At 45.2% G+C, this 20565-nt stretch overlaps 1 protein-coding gene across 2 annotated transcripts in view; it reads right to left on the bottom strand.

Annotated features, from left to right (window-relative positions):
• OSBP2 (oxysterol binding protein 2) overlaps positions 1-20565 on the bottom strand; it is a 162412-nt gene that overhangs the window by 32020 nt on the left and 109827 nt on the right. The gene's annotated exons all lie outside the window — the stretch shown is intronic.

Genomic DNA, 20565 nt, shown 5'->3' with positions numbered 1-20565 from the left:
GGCACAGAGGACACATAGCCCTGGGCACAGGCTCAGATCTTGCATATAAAAAAGCAGACTTTCCCCACACTCCCTCACCCATGAGCTGAACAGGAGTGGCAGTCCTCTCTCCCTGCTCTTTAGAGAAGTACACTCCAGTCAGAATGGTTGTCCCCTGGGTAGCAATTAGAGGCAGAGTACAGCAAGCTGCACCTGCCAGCTTAAAAGCCCTTCCTTTACAGGTACAAAGAAGACAGGACAGGTTCCCAGGGAGCTGGCTTGCTGGTATCCAAGGCTGAAAATACAAGAGCAGAACCCTTGAGCAAATTCCAGGTTCCAGATACTCAAGATCAGAATACATCCCTGACAATTGTAAGAGGAGTTTCTAAAACATCTGTTTAGATTTCTGTTCCATTCTATCCTAAAGGCTTCGTTTGCATTTTACATTTAAAAGTTAAGGTATACAACCCACTCACCCCACAATATAAAGTTATCAGCACCTCACAGTCCAGACTTCGTCCCAGCTGCTCAATTGTGTAACGCCTCTAAAAGATGCCCAGTTAAGCAATTCTCTCAGCAAAAATAAACCCACTAAAAAAAGTTAATAAAAGACGAAACTCTTAGCTTTGTCTTCTAGTTAGCAAAGACTCACATGCCACTGCTATTGAACATTTATCAGCACTGACAGCTAGGGCTAAGAGCTCCATGCTGGAAAATTCCGGGAGATTTGCGGGGAGGGTGGAATCTGGGGAGAGTGGAGTTTGGGAAGGGGAGAGACTTCAGCGGGATATAGTGCCATGGACTCCACTTCCCAAAGCAGCCATTTTCTCCAGGGGAATGGGTCTCTGTCACCCAGATATCAGCTATTATCCCAGGAGATCTCCAGCCACCACCTGGAGGATGGGAACCCTACTGACAACCCTGTTCAGCCATTTTGATGAGGAAAGCAGTTGTTTGTGTCTCGGAGTGGAATGTAAGATCTCCATGCATTCATGACAACATCTGGGCCTTCCTCCGAGGTGCCTGAACCGGGCATCTTCTTTAAGCAGCCAGCGGCATGTTGGGGCACTTACTTTTCAATATTTCTCTGTGTGATTACAGCGCAACAAAATGCAAGCAAGTGGGCAGCAAAGAGAGTTACTTCAGGGTATACTTTTGAGAAATGATGGCTGGCTGGAAGATTCCCTCCCCCCATTTATAAGGTTATTGATGTTATGATATTTGATGTTTTTATATTGGCTCAAGTGGTTAAGACGCTGAACTGCAGGCTGTGGAAGGTCAGTAGTTCAGCAGTTCGAGACCCGGGTGCCGCATGATGGAGTGAGCTCCCATCTCTAGCTCCAGCTTCTGCCAACCTAGCAGTTCGAAAGCAAGAAATTGCAAGTAGATAAATAGGTACCACTTCGGTGGGAAGGTAACAGCATTTCGTGCACCTTGGTGTTTAGTCATGCCGGCCACATGACCACGGAAACGTCTTCGGACAGCGCTGGCTCTTTGGCTTTGAAACGGAGATGAGCACCGCAACCCTAGAGTCGGATTTGACTGGCTTTCGAGCAAGGGAACCTTTACCTTTACCTTTTTAAGGCTTAATATCATGTTGTAAATTGCCCAGAGCCTGGCACAAGTCAGGATGGGGTGATATAACAACAACAATAACAATAATAATAAAGCTCCACCTCTCTTAAATGGTCTGCCGGCTCATGTCATCACAGAGAAGAGAGAAGAGAAGAGATTGGATTTATACCCCGCCCTTCACTTGGAGTCTCAGAGCGGCTTACAAACTCCTTTCCCTTCTTACACAGATGCTTCTCATCCACACTCTCCTGTCCTCTCTGCAACTGGCAATGGAACACCCAGATGGGGCCCAACCTGGCCTGCAGGCTGCCTGTTGCTACACAGAGCACCAAACAAATGGTTTTTATGAGGACTCCTTTTCAGGTCACAAGCTTGTCTTAGAAGCCTAAAGCTGGCAGATGGAGCTAGTGTGAGTTTGGAGGGACCCATCCCTGGCGTCCGTTTCAGATAGTAGACTGTAGTCAGGGTTTCTATTGTGGAACTGGAAGAAGGAACAAACAACAGTCATAAAAGGTATATGGGGGGTGTTAAACACCAAAGCCCTGATTTTTGTTGGTGGCAAAACACAAAACAAAAATTTCCTTGTCAAAACCATCAACCAGATCGTTAGACACTTTTCAAGCTGCCCGTGGCAAGTAACAATAATTTCTGGTGGCCAGGTTCAGAATGATGGGCCATATATGGCTAACAAAGATATGTGTGGGCGGGCCACGAGGTTAGCAAAAACAAAAAAGAGCCTGTAACTTTTGGATTTATTTGCAAGATCGCTATACCAATTCCAATTTCCAATAACCTTTATTGGCATAACACGCAAGATCGCTATACACTAGAAACTGGGAGCTTTGAAACAGCACTCTGTTGAATATCTGCCCACATATCCCTTGCACTTTCAAACTTCTCTATCATGAATACGGGAAACTGAGCTTTGTAGTATTCGTCTGATCTGGCGAGGAAGGTATATGGGGGGTGTTAAACACCAAAGCCCTGATTTTTGTTGGTGGCAAAACACAAAACAAAAATTTCCTTGTCAAAACCATCAACCAGATCGTTAGACACTTTTCAAGCTGCCCGTGGCAAGTAACAATAATTTCTGGTGGCCAGGTTCAGAATGATGGGCCATATATGGCTAACAAAGATATGTGTGGACGGGCAACGAGGTTAGCAAAAACAAAAAAGAGCCTGTAACTTTTGGATTTATTTGCAAGATCGCTATACCAATTCCAATTTCCAATAACCTTTATTGGCATAACACGCAAGATCGCTATACACTAGAAACTGGGAGCTTTGAAACAGCACTCTGTTGAATATCTGCCCACATATCCCTTGCACTTTCAAACTTCTCTATCATGAATACGAGAAACTGAGCTTTGTAGTATTTGTCTGATCTGGCGAGGGAGGGAGAATGGGGTTGTAATCCCTGAATTAATGCATGAAAAACATAACTAGATTATAAATTATGCTTCATCTCCAGCAGCTCCTTACTTCAGTAATCTCTACACATGAACCTCCAAAGCCCGTTTGCAATTATCTCCTTTCCTCTACAGAACCATAACAGTCTTTGTACTGTAAGAGTCTTTAAAAGCCTCTTAAATAAAGCTCTGTAATTACAGGTGATGTTCTGGAATGTCTTATTTGAAAACATTCCTTCCCCTACAACTGGGGACAGCTGGTAATTTCCATATTAACATTCTGCCAAGCTACCAGGGTGTGTGGTGTGTGTGTAGCAATGGTCTCTGCCTGCAGGCAGACTGCTTCTTCCAGTGTAGAGAGGAAGGTCAACACCACTGTCTGGTTTCGTGCCACTGCAGCGGCAAAATGTCATGGCAATAGGCAAGTGTTCCAAATGGGACTGAATTCACTGGCTCTCTTGCTAACCTGCTGCTGGTCTTTAGAGTCTGTAGTTAGGTATGTGGAACGAAAGAGCAGATTCCGTGGCAGAATGCACACGGGAGAAACAGAGCGCTAAGAAAAGTGCTCATCCATCCATCTGACCTTCCCTGCCTTTCATCCTGGTAAATATTAAAGACTCCTGTCGTGTCATGTTCATTCTCTCATCAAAAAGAATTTTATTGTTTTTAGCATGCAGACCATAAGGCTCTGGGCATTAACAGCAGTCTGTGTTCTGTCCCTGACATCCGTCACTACATTTGCCCCAGAAACAGGAAGTTAAAGCTCTGGAAATACTATACTGCATAGCCAGCAGGTTTGTGTTTTCCCTCCAGTGAAAAGCCATCCTGCCGTTGCTTGTTCAGCTGTCTGATCAGAGAGATCGCATTCTTCCTTTCTGCCAGTGTGGATCCCAAAGGGAGAACAGTTTTGTAAACAGGTTGGTTAAATTGCTTTTCTGTCTTGGAACAGCAAGGCAGGAGCTGTAGCCCATTTCTACACTCCAGAAGGAAGGTGCAAGGCTCATTGTGTTATCTAAGGAACCTTGAGGGAGGGCATTTTCAAGGCCTCCCTTTTACGTGGGCTTTTATCTTAAAAAAACAAAACTGAGGTTTTAGAAATAGGCTTCGACTGCTGCCTATACTAGTGGTTTTTTAATTTCATTTGACCCAAGGAAAAATTATGGATGGACTTCCCCAAATGACAGCTTAATGGCAAAAGGTCGAGGAAAGGAAATCATGAAGGATGCTGCATTTGAAAAGGATGAGTTGCTCTTACTGTGGACAGGAGAGGGGAAGCCTTCCTGCAGAAGACCTTGCCTTTGCCTAATCGCTAGAGGCTCAGCTTGGGCTCTCGCCTTCTACGGGCACCACACCAGACAATGCCCTGTGCAGCTGAGGCCCACAAGCAGGGCTGCAAAAAGGGTGAGCACAAGGCAATGGCCGAGGGAGACCAGCTGCCCAGCCCCTTTCCCCGTGTCTGTGTAATCGGCCTTGAGTGTCTGTGAGAAAGGCGGGCTATAAACAGCATAATAAAACATATTTGAGGCTGCTACCTGCGTCTGTGTTGCAGCCTCCAAACCTTATGTAGAGTTCTGGAGAACTCAAAACATTACACACTGGGTTTTTGGTTCTTTGGGTTGGTCTTAATTAAAGGTATTAGACAGGGTTTGTTTCTGAAGTAATCGTTGTAGCAGGCTGTTGCAAGTGGCTAGGCTGGGCTGCCATCCCACACACCCCTACCAGAGGCTTGAGGGGTCATGTGATCAGGAGCAGTGTTCTTTCTAAGCTGAGTTAGTGTGAGCTAGCTCAGAGTTTTTTAGCCTCCAGCTCACACATTTTTTGTCTAGGCTCAGGAAGGATGGCTCCAGAGCAAACTAATTTATGCCGTAGCCAAATCGCTCACTCACAACTTTAATGCCAGTAGCTCACAAAGTAGAATTTTTGTTCACAAGACTCCACAGCTTGGAGGGGCCATGTGATCAGGAATACCAGTAATACCTTACATAGACTTGAATAAAACTTTGTTGGTCTTAAAAGTGGCACTGGACTCAAACTTTGCTCTACTGCTTCAGACCAACATGGCTGCTCAACTGGATCTTACACAGAAGGTAAGGGATGACACAATCCTCTGGATAGACCTCCCCAAATATATCCACCAATATCAACAGTTCCTACCAGGAAAGTCTAGAACCGTCTAGCACAACTCATGACCAACCAAGCCAGACACAGCCCATCACATAAGGACTATGGTACGGTCCAACAGGTAGTGTTTGATTCCTGTACCACCTCACCCACAATTTTTTGCAGTTCCAGCCAGACAGTAAAACCAGAAGCTTGGTCAAGTGCCTAGCGGGCCACCATACGTAGCCACATTGGATTCGGTGGGTCTCATGTTGGCTTACAATAGGATCCACAAAATGGATATCAGACCCTAGGAGGGATCTTTGCAGGGTTTTTTTGCTCCTCTCCACTATATCCCCTCCCATCCCACATGGCTTTTGTCCATGCAGGTCCCATGATCCCCAGAATAGCCATTTTGTGTGGTCAAAGAAGCTCTTTCCTCCCTTTTCTACCAATGGGAAAACTGACTGGATCAAACTCCCTGATACTCACAGTACCCAGTTTCTAAAGAAATAAACACAAAAATTAGCAGCCCCTCAATACACATGCTTCAGGGTGTTTTTACAAGGCCAAGACATTGCTGTAATAATACAGCTCAATAACTGAAAAGAGCTTTCTTTGTACTAATATGGATTTTCTTGGTAACTCATAGGCTGAAGAATCAAGATCACTCAGACATATGTTTGCATTCTACCTCTGTTGTGATCTCTGTGAGGCAGCACCAAAAAGAGGCAGGTCCAATTTCTAAGAAGTGAATCAGCTTGCTCTTCAATTAAACAAAGAAATGAACACTGCTGGGGCCTTGTTTGCCTGCTGCTTGGAATAGACAGTAGTTCCCTGAGTGCCCAAGTCTTTCTCCCATTTGACTGAAAGCATCCTCCAGCAAGGCAAGATGGCTTACAGCAACCTGAAGGTTCCACTTGAGTGCTATGAGGCCGTTTGAGACATGGCTCAGTAAAGCCACTTACATCAATTACCTCTTCTGCCTACCCTCAGCCCTTTTCTGTAAGATCAACTTGTGAGTTTTATCCAAGGGGCTGGCCATTCATGGGCTCACAGCCTAATGTTGACTGCTGAATATGGCCTTTAAGAGAGGGAGGGAGGGAGAGAGGGAGGGAGAGGGACAGTGTTTCTCTGCCACACACAACCCATGAGATCCACCTTGACATCAAGGAAAGGAGTTTAGCCAGAAGATTAGGCAGCTTCGGCTTTTAATTATTTTCTAAAAAATCACGAATTATGATTTTGCACATTTCCCCCAGTTGCCAACCATTATCAGACTGGAGACGGATGGCTTGGCAGAGCTGGGCTGACAACCCCTGAGTTTACTGTCAGCACTTAGCAGCAGGAACAGTGTCAGTGGAACATTGCCTGAGAATCGCTGCCCTGGCTTCACCCAGGCTCTCTCTTTCAATCCTGTGAGACTAACAATTCTTGACGTTAGGTCTTAAGCGGCGTACATGGATCAGCTTAAGGGAAGGCAGGCAAACGCAGCTATCTTGTCTTTATATCTTATATATCAATATAACGCAAGTATCCCTGTGGCTTGAAGGCAGCTTTCTCGGCTGGCACATGGGAGAAGCTGTCCCTTGTCTCATGCCTCCTGTTTCGCCTTTTGTCCACATTTGCAGGTAGGGTCCTATGTACAGTATCTGCTACATTTTAAGCATTTTTAGAAATATGAAACTGCAACAAAGAAGTGACCAGAGCAGCAGAGATCAAATTTAACATGCAATGAACCCGCAAGGGCTTGTGGGGGAATCTTATTTTCCCCTCATTCACAATTTCCTCTTCCTTGAAAGGCCCCATATCCCCTCCCCTTTTCCTGCTTCTTCCTTTCCCACATATCAGCTAACCTACCTTTCTCTGCCCCCCCCCCTTGTTCCCTCCTGCTCTCACCACTGCAGCCTTTCCCAACTCTGCATGGTGCTGCCCTGGAACCAGTTATACAGTAGAACCTGCATGAATGTGTCTGGGGAACCTCACTTTCCCCTGCACCTCCCCACAATATTTCCTCTTTTCTTCTTCCTGGTAGCCCCCATACCCTCACCTTTCCCTGCTTCCCTTTCTCCTTCCCACCCACCAACCAACTAACCCTTTCTCTGCCCCCATCTTCAGCTATATTTATTATTGAATTACTTCATTTAGACCGCACTTTTGCCTACCATGGGAACCCGAAGCAGCTTACATCATTCTCCTCTACTCCATTTTAACCTCACAGATACCCTATGGCAGGGGTCATTTGGTAGAAAAAGAGGTGCAGGAGCTCATTAGCATAACTTATTAGCATAACTTATTTGCATATGCCACACACCCTGACATCTCCCTTTCCTTCGCCTCCAAGCAGGGTGAATGAAAGTAGGCAGGAAGGATCTCAGGCATGCCGGCCCCTTTGACAGGCAGAAGCGTCTGGGTTCCATTCCTTTCCCCCTCCAAGCGGGGTGAAGGAAAGAGGTTAGGGTCACTAGGGTTAGGGTTATTACTTTTAGGGTTAGGGTTAGGATTGTTAGGGTTAGGGTTATTAGAGTTAGGGTTACTAGGGTTAGGGTTATTAGGGTTAGGATTAGGATTATTAGGGTTATGGTTAAGGTTATTAGGGTTGGGGTTATTAGGGTTAGGGTTAGTAGGGTTAGAGTTAGTTTTATTAGGGTTAGGGTTATTACAGAGGTTTATTAGGGTTAGGGTTAGTAGGGTTAGGGTTATTAGTAGGTGGGCAGGGAACGCCATCCTGGCTTGTTCCGGCTGGAAATGACCCCTGCCCTATGAGTTAGGGTAGGCTGAGAGTGTATGAATGGCCCAAAATACAATTCCGCAGGGCCTGTACATTGGAACTGTTCCGCCAGGCCTTTGGTTGAAGCGGCGGATGTTTTTTTACCATCTCAGCCTCCCCTGCCCATAGTAGGCCTACAGATGCATACTATCCTATTAACACCTAACAAGAAGTGTATTAAACTGCTTTGGACTGATGTTTATTCTCTGTTGCCATTCTGTTTTTATTTAATTGATTTTAAATTGTATATTTATTGTTTTTATCTCTGTTGTGAGCCACCCTGAGCCCATCATGGGATAGGGTGGGATATAAGTGAAATCAATAAACAAATAAATAAAATAGAGTACACCATGGCAGAATGGGAACTCACACCTGAGTCTCCCAAATCCCAGTCTGAAACTCTAACCACTACACTACACTCAATTTCATGAGGTGGCTGATAATGAACACTAGCAAGTATCTAACAGAGTGGGTGAGTCATACAAGTCACATGGTGGTTGCTAGTGGGGCTGACTCTGATAAGTGCTCCCTCAAAAGCCAAACCACTACTGGAAGGGGGCCCTTCCCCCTTCCTCCCCCTGCCTTTTACTGACAGAAACCAAGACTTCAAGGCTGGCAATAATGTTGCAGTTGCCTAGGAGCCTCCAGAACAACCACTGAGAGGGCTTTTTTAAGCTACTAGTGCTGCTTCAGTTATTTTGATTTTGTTTGTTTGTTTGGTGTTTTTACATTCTACAAACCTGAAGAATGTAAAAACACCAACCAAACAAACAAAATCAAAATAACTGAAGCAGCACTAGTAGCTATCTTATCTGTTCATGGTTCTGGTCTCTGGATTTAAGTGTCCACAGATGAGGCCATGTTGAGAATTGGATACACTGACCATCCCAAGGAGAAAGGGTCAACATTGAACTACCCTTATTCAGATAGCTTTCAGTATTTTATTTTGGCATTCCCATGTTGGATTTGACTCTGGAGACCTATGGCATGATGTGCCTGTACAGAATCTGCACCTGCCATCCTCCTTAGCTGGCTCAAATGAAGACAGGGCATGTTAGTCCCCTGTAAAGGGGGCAGGAGGGGAGATGAGTTCTACCCTTCCTTTGTTGATGGCCTCCACTAACTCAATTCATATTCTGTAAACTAGTACTTTCTGCTGAAGTATGTCACTCATCTGATTAATGCTGAACCTCCCAACGCAGCAAGTGGAGAGAACCTCATCTTGTTCCCTTTTTCAAAAGCAGAGCAATCAGCTCTTTATCAGATGTACATACAACTGTCCACTCCTTATCAGATAATCCATGGTTCCTAGAGTAATCCTAATTCTGATAAACATCCATTCCTTCTTACAGCACTTCCCTTTTCTTACCCCCCCCCACCCCCACGCAACTGCTTGTGCTAACGAGGCTGCCACCCAAAGCTCCCTCTAAGCTGTGGAGTCTTGTGAGCAAAAATTCCACTTTGTGAGCTACTGGCATGGAAGTTGTGAGCGAGCAGTTTGGCTACTGCATAAATTAGTTGGCTCTGGAGCCCTCCTGCCTGAGCCAAGGCAAAAATGTGTGAGCCGGAGGCTAAAAAACTGTGAGCTGGCTCACACTAACTCAGCTTAGAGGGAACACTGCTGCCACCCCGCTTGATGCAGACTCTTGACAACTTCCAAAGTAGATTTCCCAGCAAAGGCTGGCTTCCAGAAGCAGAAGAACAGATAACAAGCACAGTTTGGAGACCTCTCTGTATAGTGGTGCATAAAACATACTTTTTGGAGCAGAGAATGATAGAAGAAACAGAAAATGGAAATTTAAACTGGGTCAGAACTCATAATGGGAAGCACAGGCTCCGCAGGTAGCAGGAAGTGGGACATGGCGAGTTACAGATGGGATTAATTAATTAATTAGCCAGCCAACCAGCTAGTGCTAGGCTGAGATGACAGCCCAGTTAATCTGAGGTGCATTTTTTTTTTGTGAAGATAACCCATCAACTCACATGTATGGAAGGGGAGGTGGGCAGAAGACAGCATGGTTCTTTGCATAATTAGTACACCCTACCTATTTCCTTTTGCAAAAGAATAAGCTCTGAAAAATCTCCCAATGTAGCAATATTTTTGAGATTTTTTCGGGCTTGGCCGTATCAGGCTAGGCCAGATGATATCCAGCTGAAAAAATAACCCCAAAATACTGGTAAGGTATTTTGGGGGGCTTTTTCCTGGCTCGGATAAACTGAATGCACACCCATAGACAGTATACAGTCAAAATATATCCTGCTCTTCCATCACAAACTCAGGATGCTGTACCCTTTATCCTTATGGCAGAGCAATGTGTCCCGGTTTCAGAAAGAGGAGCTCTAATCCTGGAACTTGTCTCTTTTTTCAGGGCACAGATCTCAGTGGGAAAATATCACTACCTCCCATGGGGAAAAACTACCACCAGCCTACTGTTACCAGTTCTTTGAGCAAGTCAGAAACTTTGAGCTGACTTGTTTTTGCAAAGAAAAATGGGAGAGATGAGCTCCAGACAAAATTGCTTCTCTGTGCCTGAGATGATGGAGCCAAAGGGCCTTGGTTCCTAAGTCCAAAAATAGAAAGACATTTTGCTTCTAGATGGAAATGTTTAGCGGCTCTCTAAGTAAAAGCATCATGTGGAATAGCAAATTTGCCATCTGAATTAAAGTGCTGAGAGCAGACTCAAAGAACCGAAAGGGGTTTATAATCTCCAAGGCAGAACAGCCATGTTTCTCTATCCACCAGTCCAATGGTGAACCAGATCTTTTGGTACCAAGCGCAGCCTAACAAAATGAGATGCAACTCATGTGACACATTCCAGGAATCTCTGGCTTTGCCTTATGAGTGCTCTGCCAAAAACACTGAAGGAATCTTTCTCTCGCATAATTCACCTTTAAAAGGCCTGCATGGAACAACAGCCTCAGTCTTTACCTGTTAGCACAGCCATTATGTAATGATGGAATCAAAGGACCTCAGTAAAGTAGGGTGAAAGCAATTTGAATATAAAATTCAAAATCATGTGACTTCTTAAAAATAAAACATCACACTATTTTAGATGCAAGGAGAGGCACAGGGCCTGGGCCATCTGTTAGCTGCTGAAGCCAACCACCACATAAACAGACTCCTGGAGAACAAAGCCGGCTTGCTGGAGAACGTGTGGGAGGGGTTGCATCCGTCTAGGTAGGAAGAAATCATGACACAGCATGCCTGACATGAGAAGTGAAATGAAAATTTCACAAGCTTGCATATTGGGCTATAAGAAAACTGGCTGAAATGGGATGCTGAAACTGGTTACTGGACTTTGCTTGTGCAGCGTATTTGTTGGTCTGCAGGGGTGAAGCCAAGATTTCACCACCACAGATCAGTTCAGACGCTTACACTTCCACTGACTGGCTTTGGGACTCTGTGGATATTTTAACGTCAACAGAGAGATGCTCGATTGAGCATTTGTTTCAGCACTAACCACTGCACAGTATAAAGGGCAAATTAGACATGATGGTGAAAGATTCATGAGTTGAACTGGGTTGACTGTTACCTGATCTGTAGAAAACAGGGTTGGGTGACTGGAAGCACAGCACAGGTAGATGTAAGGCTGGTGTCAGGGGCTGGCATGATTGGACAGCTGCCATGGACCCCAGTAAAGTTCAGGATCAACCCTAACTGACAGATGGGTAGAGGAAACAAGAAGGACATGCTGTGGGATGTGGAGCTCTCTCAGCTGGAAATGGGAAAAGCCCTGTGACAAAACTGGTCAGCACAGTATCCCAATACCAACAATCTACTTGGCACCTTCATGGGCTGAACCAGTCAGCCTGTATTTATTTTACCTCAGGCATCTGTATCTCACCCTCAACAAAGGTTAAGAGGGCATGCCTGGCTGAGATCATGCAGTGACTAAACAAAACTATGAATCCAGATCTCCCTTACGTCATTTTAATACTTAACCCAATTCACCACTCACCTCCACAAAAGCAGTAACCTTGACAAGGAAGGAAGGAAGGAAGGAAGGAAGGAAGGAAGGAAGGAAGGAAGGAAGGAAGGAAGGAAGGAAGGAAGGAAGGAGCAATCCAAGCCTTTCTATCAAGAGCACAAGATGGGCTGACAAATTTCACAGGCTAGTTACAGTAAACAGATCTGATTTCACAGCTTGTCAGAGATTAACACAAAAATCATTAGAACTCTCCCAGTGGCTCACACAATGTCCCAGGTCATCCCATGTTCAATGATGCTACAGAATATTGGTGGTGTGTATTTGATCTGCAGACTTTGCAGAGTAAAAGTTTCCTACTTCCCCCTTTTGCCAACTGAGCTCCCCAGATTTTGTTCCTGGGGGGGTCAATGGGTCCACAGGGACAGAATGGGTGGCACAACAGAGGTTTGCGGCAGGAGGGGGAAATGAGGGGAAGCAGTCATCCCTCTTTGAAGACTTGTGCCCTTAAGTCCCTGAAACTGTGCGGCTGGAAGCACACCACTATGTGCCGTGTCACAGTTAGGGGAATCCTCTGGATCCAATGGCAGATTATGCTAAGATAAGCATATGGAGCAGAGGTCCATCACTGGCTATTAGCCACAAGGTATAGATAGGAACTCTCAGGCTGGGGCAAGTGATGCACTGTATTCTTGGTGCTGGGGGGGGGGGGCGGCATCAGTCCAGCGAGGTCAGTACTAACTACTCAGACCGGCAGCAGCTTTCCAGGATTTCAGGCAAAGGTCTTTCACATTACCTGCTACCTGATCCTTTTAATGGGAGAAGCCAGGGATTGAACTTGGGCCTTCAGCATGCAAAGCAAAGGCTCCTCCACTGAGCCACAGCCCCTCCCCTGAGTAATAATTGGAGTCTCCACCTCAGCGCCCCCAAGGCCAGGATCCCTGACAGTTTAGTTTTGATGCATGATCTCAAAATCTCTTCTGTCCCTGTTTGCTGCAAGTCCCCTCAGATGCAATAAATGCCATATCTTATTGTTCTCCACAGAATAAAACAGGTTTGACAGTCTCCATGGAGAACCCTGGTAATGATAGTTCTGTGAGGATACTAGAGAACAGAGGCTCTTCAGGACCCCCAGCAAGCTACAGTCCCCAAGACTCTTTGACGGAAACCACAACAACTAACTTGGCATACAACAAATGATTGGTCTGAAAAGAAGAGACAGCAGGAACGTTCTTTTACCTAGTTATTCCAGGCTAATGACTATGCATATCACTTTGCCTCCTGATCTATTTATATTCAGGGGATGAATTAAGGGTCTCTTGCATATTTTACCACACACCACACACACAGACATACACAGACAGATGAAATCCACAGTTGCTAAGAACAATATTCAGATTCCAGAGAGGAGTGTTCATAATGTGTAGAGAAATCTTCATCATCCTTTACAAAAACTGTGCTTGTGAGCATGTCACAGAACCATGCTATGCAGCAACAACAAAAGACCTCCAACACTAAAGAAAAAGGGGGGGGGGGGGGGGAGATCATCAGTAAATCTGGTGCCATCTGTTCATATTTATAGTCTGTTTTCCAAACAGGAAGGTCTACATAATTACAATTTTAAAAATTACTAGTATTAATAATGCATCTGCTAAAATGAGGTAAAAGTCTTACAGCATTGATTTTTTTTAAACACACATCTCTAGATTGCCTGAGAAGTGGGCAGTATTCTACCATGCTGTTTGCAGAAGGTTTCGTATCCCCACGTTCCTGTTCATTGCTGGAGCTCTTTATCCTGACCCCAGTGGAAAGATCAGTCCCAGGACACTCATGGGAGGAACCCATGTGTGCTGTGGGGAGGCTGGAGTGAGGAAGGACAAGGAGCTGGAATTGCTCCTCCTTCCTCTTCTGCAAATGCAGCTCTGCTGAAAGGAAGGCGCAAGGTCACCCCATCGTCCCTCCTCATTACAGCCCACCAACCCTCAGACCTTTTCCTCTGCATGAATCTTGCTGTCCCAGAAATGGTCCTTCCAAGGCTCAGAAAGAGCCGCAGCAATGCAGAGAAGAGACAAATGTTAAAAAACGCTGAGTGCCTTATGCACACAGGGGGTGAGATAGTGCCCAGTAACTTCTAGTGATCTGTGAAACCCCCCCCCCCCAAAATTAAAAATACAACATCATTATAAATTCCAAATACCTTCTCTCTATATTTGTACTCCTATATTACATACAATAATGCTTAACATTCATTAACACACACACACCCTTCACTGAGGTCACTGCCAAATAAATATTGCTCTTTGTGTTTAAACTATTGATTTGGTATCCAGGTCTTATCTGACTCCAGTGCTAGATTATTTATCTGCTCTCTTCAAGCAGAGGAGGAGTTTATATCTTTGGTCTGACTTAAACTTTGTCTTCAGTTTGATTTTTTGGTACACTGGGAGATACTGCACTTTCATATTAGTGCGTGAATAGGCTAGACCAGGCTAACCCCATCTTATCAGATTTCAGAAACTAAGCAGGGTCAGCCTTGATTAGTATTTGGATGGGGGATCACCAAAGAATACCAGAGTCACTACACAGAGGCAGGCAATGGCAAACCACCTCTGAACATCTCTTGCCTTGAAAATCCTATGGGATCACCATAAGTTGGCTAAACAAACAAACAAATATGGCCACACATTTTTTTTAAAGCCGTAGAGTAACATCCCTTCCCCCCACACAACTGATCTTAGGGAAATCCATTTCTGAGAATGGGGTTCTCAGGCCCATTAAAACAGACACACAGAGCTATGTATGAATCCTCCAGCACAAATCACACCACAAGATCAGGAGATAAGAGCTGTCGCAGGAAGTACTTTTGAAAACAGCCGTTTTCCCAGTTCCCAACGTGAGTCTATTTTGGGCTGCACAACAGAAGCTATTGCCAGCAGCCTCACCAGGGAAAGGAGCGGGCAGATGTGCTTTATCACTGTCTCCCCCTCCTTCAAATGACGTATTCCGTAAGAGCTGCTATGCAGGTCAGGTGAGAGCAAAGGACCGGTTGCAGATCCAAAACCGTGCCAGGTGCCTAAGGCAAGGCTTGTCTCTCTTCCAAGCAGAGACCTATCGCTTACACAACAATTCACTTCCTGGGGGAAGGAAAAAGCCACCAGAACTCAGACTGCAAATTTTAAACTAATTCTAGTCATATTCTCTGAACTGTGCAAATATGCCCAATTTATCTTATTTTGCACAATTTATTGTGTCTTAGCTAGAGGGCTGTGTATGTGTGGGACCCCAAGGAGCTGGTCATTGGTTTCCTTGCAAGGAAAACAAACAAATTCAGGCAAGGAGCTGCATCCAAACAACAGCAATCTCTGAAGAACGGCTACCAATGTCTAGAGCTATTGTTTTTTTAAAATCTAGAAATATAATTGAGAGGCCGGGGGTAAGGAAGGAGTGTCCATATTGCAATGAAGACTGTGCACACCCATTAAAGTGAACAGCTTTTGGACCAGGATGATCTTGGCTCTCTTTCCTGCAGCAAATGTTTTTATTAGTGGTGGGAATTAGAGGATGTCATCAATTCACAGTTGCACCAAGCAAAAAGGATTTATTGAAGGGAACAATGGAAAATCCTTCTGCAGGGTTTATGCTAACCACGCTGTTTTAATCTTCATATTCTCTGAACTGTGCAAATATGCCCAATTTATCTTATTTTGCACAATTTATTGTGTCTTAGCTAGAGGGCTGTGTATGTGTGGGACCCCAAGGAGCTGGTCATTAGTTTCCTTGCAAGGAAAACAAACAAATTCAGGTAAGAGGCTACATCCAAACAACAGCAATCTCTGAAGAACTGCTGCCAATGTCTAGAGCTATTGTTTTTTTAACTCTAGAAATATAATTGAGAGGCCGGGGGTAAGGAAGGAGTGTCCATATTGCAATGAAGACTGTGCACACCCATTAAAATGAACAGCCTTCGGACCAGGATGATCTTGGCTCTCTTTCCTGCAGCAAATGTTTTTATTGGTGGTGGGAATTAGAGGATGTCATCAATTCACAGTTGCACCAAGCAAAAAGGATTTATTGAAGGAACAATGGAAAATCCTTCTGCAGGGTTTATGCTAACCACGCTGTTTTAATCTCTTTGCGCTCAATACTTAATGCTGGCTAAAAGTTGTTTTTTTTAAAATCAATCAGCAAAACAGACTGAGATGTGACAAAAAAGGAAACACAGTCCTTGTTGTTGTTGTTCAGTCGCACAGTCGAGTCCGACTCTTTGCGACCCCATGGACCAGATCACGCCAGGCCTTCCGGTCTTCCGCCGTCCTCTGAAGTTTGCTCAACTTCATGTTCGTTGCATCTATGACACTGTCGAACCCTGTCATCCTTTGCCGTCCCCGTCTTCTTTGACCTTCAATCTTTCACAGCATCAGGGTCTTCTCCAGTGAGTGCTCCCTTCTCATTTGGTGGCCAAAGTATTTGAGCTTCAGTTTCATTATCTGGCCTTCCAGGGAACAGTCAGGGTTGATTTCTTTGAGGATTGACTGATTTGTTCTTCTTGCAGTCCAAGGGACTCTCAAGAGTCTCCTCCAGCACCATAGTTCAAAAGAATCTATTCTTCGGCGCTCGGCCTTCCTTATAGTCCAACTCTCACAGCCATGACACTGTCTAACCATCTCATCCTTTGCCGTCCCCGTCTTCTTTGACCTTCAATCTTTCCCAGCATCAGGGTCTTCTCCAGTGAGTGCTCCCTTCTCATTTGGTGGCCAAAGTATTTGAGCTTCAGTTTCATTATCTGGCCTTCCAGGGAACAGTCAGGGTTGATTTCTTTTAGGATTGACTGATTTGTTCTTCTTGCAGTCCAAGGGACTCTCAAGAGTCTTCTCCAGCACCATAGTTCAAAAGAATCTATTCTTCGGCGCTCGGCCTTCCTTATAGTCCAGCTCTCGCAGCCATACATGACTACTGGGAATACCATTGCTTTGACCATGCGGATTTTTGTTGGCAGGGTGATGTCTCTACTTTTTATCATGCTGTTTAGGTTCGCCATCGCTTTCCTCCCAAGGAGCAGGCGTCTTTTAATTTCATGGCTGCAGTCACAGTCTGCGGTGATCTGGGATCCCAGGAACGTGAAGTCTGTCACTACTTCCACGACTTCCCCTTCTATTTGCCAAGGAGTGATGGGGCCGGATGCCATGATCTTAGTTTTTTGATGTTGAGCTTCAAGCCCACTTTTGCACTCTCCTCTTTTATTCTGAGCAGGAGGCTCTTTAGGTCCTCTTCACTTTCAGCCATTAGAGTGGTATCATCTGCATATCTGAGGTTGTTGATCTTTTCCCCAGCAATCTTAATTCCCGCTTGTGATTCATCCAGGCCAGCATTTCGCATGATGTACTCTGCATATATATTAAATAAGCAAGGTGACAATATACATCCTTGTCATACTCCTTTTCCTATGCTGAACCAATCAGTTGTTCCATATCCGGGTCTAACTGTCGCTTCTTGACCCTTATACAGGTTTCTCAAGAGACATGCAGAGTCCTTAGCGAGCTGCAAATTAAGTTGTCAAAGGGAACAGCCCCTCTTGTACCAGAACCCTGTGAGATGAATGAGGAGACGGGTATTGCTCTGGAGCGTCTTCTGTCGGGAGGAACTGCTAAGCCTGCTTACGGATCCTGTTTACTAACAAAGCCGTTCAGGATGCTCCCCTCCCTGTGCAATTACTGTGTCAGCAGGTGGTTGATGAAACTGGATGATCAATAGACAAAATAATCCTCCAGGGCTGCACCCCCACCCTCAATTCAGAGAATGTCAAATTGCAATTCTTAATGCACAGATGTGCTCTGCTGTGTAGTTGCTCTCCAGCAAAACCATGACGGCAACAGAACCAACTGCATTCCAGACTTCCAGAGGTCCTCATCTCAGGGAGCATTTGCCTAGTGACCAACCTTGAAGTTCATGGTCTCGTTCAGCAATAAGCCTGTAGCAGAAATAGGGACCTACGCTCTCAGCCCTTTTAAAGGACCTGTGTGTCCTGTTAGGCATCATGGAGACGTCTGATCAACTCTACTGGTTGGCCAATATTGTTTAGTGACTAGAGTGTCAAGACTATTGTCTATCTGGGAGATCCAGGATGGGATCCCCACTCTGCCATGGAATCTTGCTGGGTGACCTTGAGCCAGTCACTCTCTTCCTCAGCCTCACTGACCTCACAGGGTTGTTCTGACGATAAGATGAAGGAGGGGGGAAATGATGTTGTAAGCGTTGCTCCTGCTGAGCGGAAAAGCAGGGTGCAAATAAATACCATTTTCAACTAGATGGCTTCCACTTTATTTGTTTATTTGCTTAATGTCTAGCCCTCCCTCCCATGCAAATGGCCATATGAAATTGATGTCTTTGTGACTGTATTAACATATAACCACTATACAGTGGGACTGTACGTACTTGATTCAACAGAGGTTATTTTCTATACTATTATATACAGTTGTGTTGGGATTTTTTGATTCATATACTGTGTAAGTACCGGTTCGTTTGAGGTCAAGTAATAACAGCAGCATGGATCTGCCTTAATCCAAGTGTCTCCAGAGGTCATCTGTAGGAGCGACCAGCGCCATCTCCTTCCGATAGCCCAGGCGGAAACTGAACTGGAATGAATCCAGGATCAAGGAGTCATCCAGGAAAGCCTGGAGCTGTTCAGCTACCGCTCTTTCAACCACCTGACCCAAGAACGAAGGTTCAAAACTGGCCAGTAGTTGGCTGGATCCGTGGGTTCCAGAGATGGGTTGTTGTTTTTTTTAAAAAAAGAGTGGTCTCACCACACCCTCCTTTAGAGCTCCCAGGAAGGTCCCTGTAATGAGGGACAAGTTGATGATGTATACAGGGGGGCCCTGTATCCCATCACAACTGGCTTTCACCAGCCATGACGGGCACAGGTCCAGGAGGCAAGTGGTGGGCTTCACAGAGTTGGCTGAAATGGTCCGTTACTGGACCTAAAGATGGCCAAGGGGCCTCCACTTCATCTACAGTGTCAATATTGGCCAGCAGCTCCTGGCACAGTGACAGGATTTTATCTGTGAAATAGCTCGCAAAATCCTCAGCACTGATTGCCAAATTACTATCTTCTTGAGGTCCCTGAGGAAGGGAAGGGAACGATCTAACTATTCTAAATAACTCGGCTGGGCGAGACCTAGCCGATGCTTCTTGTTCCTGGCATACCACGGGCTCAATGTCACAACAACATCCAGCCATACCCTGTGCAAACTAAAAGTCACTGGATACTGACAAAGAGGCTCTAGGATCATAGCGTGAAAAATCCTTTTCTTTCCCTCTGCTTCTTTAAAAATCATCCAGCCTGATGAAGAGTTCTGGAGAACCTGAAAGCCTGCATGCTACGTTATTTTGGCTGGTCTTAATAAAAAGCATCACATCATTTTTGTTTTCAAAACAGCACCCTTCTGCTTTCTTGCCAATTATTCCACTGACTTTCTGCTCATTGGCCTGGAAAGTGTAAGGGAAAGTGGTTTTATTATTAATAAATATGCATACAACGCTAGTGTATGTTTTATACTGCTGGTCTATGGCTGTAATAAACAACGACTACTGCTATTGTGCAGTGGGGTAGAATGGTATTTACATCTCAGTTGCATAAAAGAACTAGAAACGTTCTTTAAGTGAAAGCTTGGCATTGGACAAGAGGCCCAGAATGTTCCAAAAGACTTGTGGCCCCTGCAGCAGCAGCCCTCTTTCCTCCATGACTATGCCCTGTCAGGTACTCAGCTAGCAAATACATCAGGCTTATGCTTAAAGTGAGGAAGAGAACATTTGGCAGGCAACATCTCCCCATCCGTCAACATCAACATCTATACAGGCCCGTGAGGAGTAACAGCACAAGCTACAATGATCCACTATTTCCTCTGAAGAGCTGGAGGCAGTAGACCATCTACTTGTAGACAAGAGCTGAGAACAGGAATCCAAATAGTATCAGAATACATCACTGGAGCTGTAAATGAAGTTCTCAAAATTCCCCACAGCAGCCTGGAATCCAATGATATCCACTAATTTCTGTAGTCAAGGGGCTACAATGATCCACTATTTCCTCTGAAGACCTGGAGGCAGGAGACCATCTACTTGTAAACAAGAGCTGAGAACAGGAATCCAAAGAGTATCAGAATATATCACTGGAGCTGTAAGTGAAGTTCTCAAAATTCCCCACAGCAGCCTGGAATCCAATGATATCCACTAATTTCTGTAGTCACTATAAGCCATGACAAATCTTGTTGCTTAGTTGCAGTCGTGGGTCACAGCCTAAGACAGCTGCATCTTAGGTCTTAGTTTAGTGGGCTGAGGGCAGCCTCCACTGCCGCCCTGGGCTAGATAGTCCAATGGGACTCCGACTGGGACGCCAGTTAGTCTGCAACAGGCATAAACCTAGTTAGCTGTCATGCCTGCATACTCCTGCCCTCCTACCTCCCCTTACACATTGCACTGAGACTGAAGATGGAATCCTTACACCAAGTCCAGTTGGCCAGGATGTCTGAATGTGGACACCTCCAACAATTGAGGTTTCTTTCCTTCCCAGCTACTGGGATTCTTAACCAGGAGAGAATATGGGGGATGAGGCAGCAGCAAACAGTCTTATGCTCTGTTAGGCACACTGTGAGGCTCACAGACCATTAACTAACCAGCCAAAGTATGATCAGCTGTATTCTAGCGCACAAGAGAGTGTTGTTTAAACAAGCAAAGGTTCTAATTGTCTGCGCTTCCGCACCCATCATTAGCAGCCCTTAATCTCTCATTAGAAATGGCTGACTCCCCCTTC

Source organism: Gekko japonicus, unplaced genomic scaffold, assembly GCF_001447785.1.
Source record: "Gekko japonicus isolate JY-2015 unplaced genomic scaffold, Gekko_japonicus_V1.1 scaffold431, whole genome shotgun sequence".
Lineage (NCBI taxonomy): Eukaryota > Metazoa > Chordata > Lepidosauria > Squamata > Gekkonidae > Gekko > Gekko japonicus.
The sequence above is the reverse complement of the archived record's forward strand: the minus strand, read 5'-3'. Positions and strand labels throughout refer to the sequence as shown.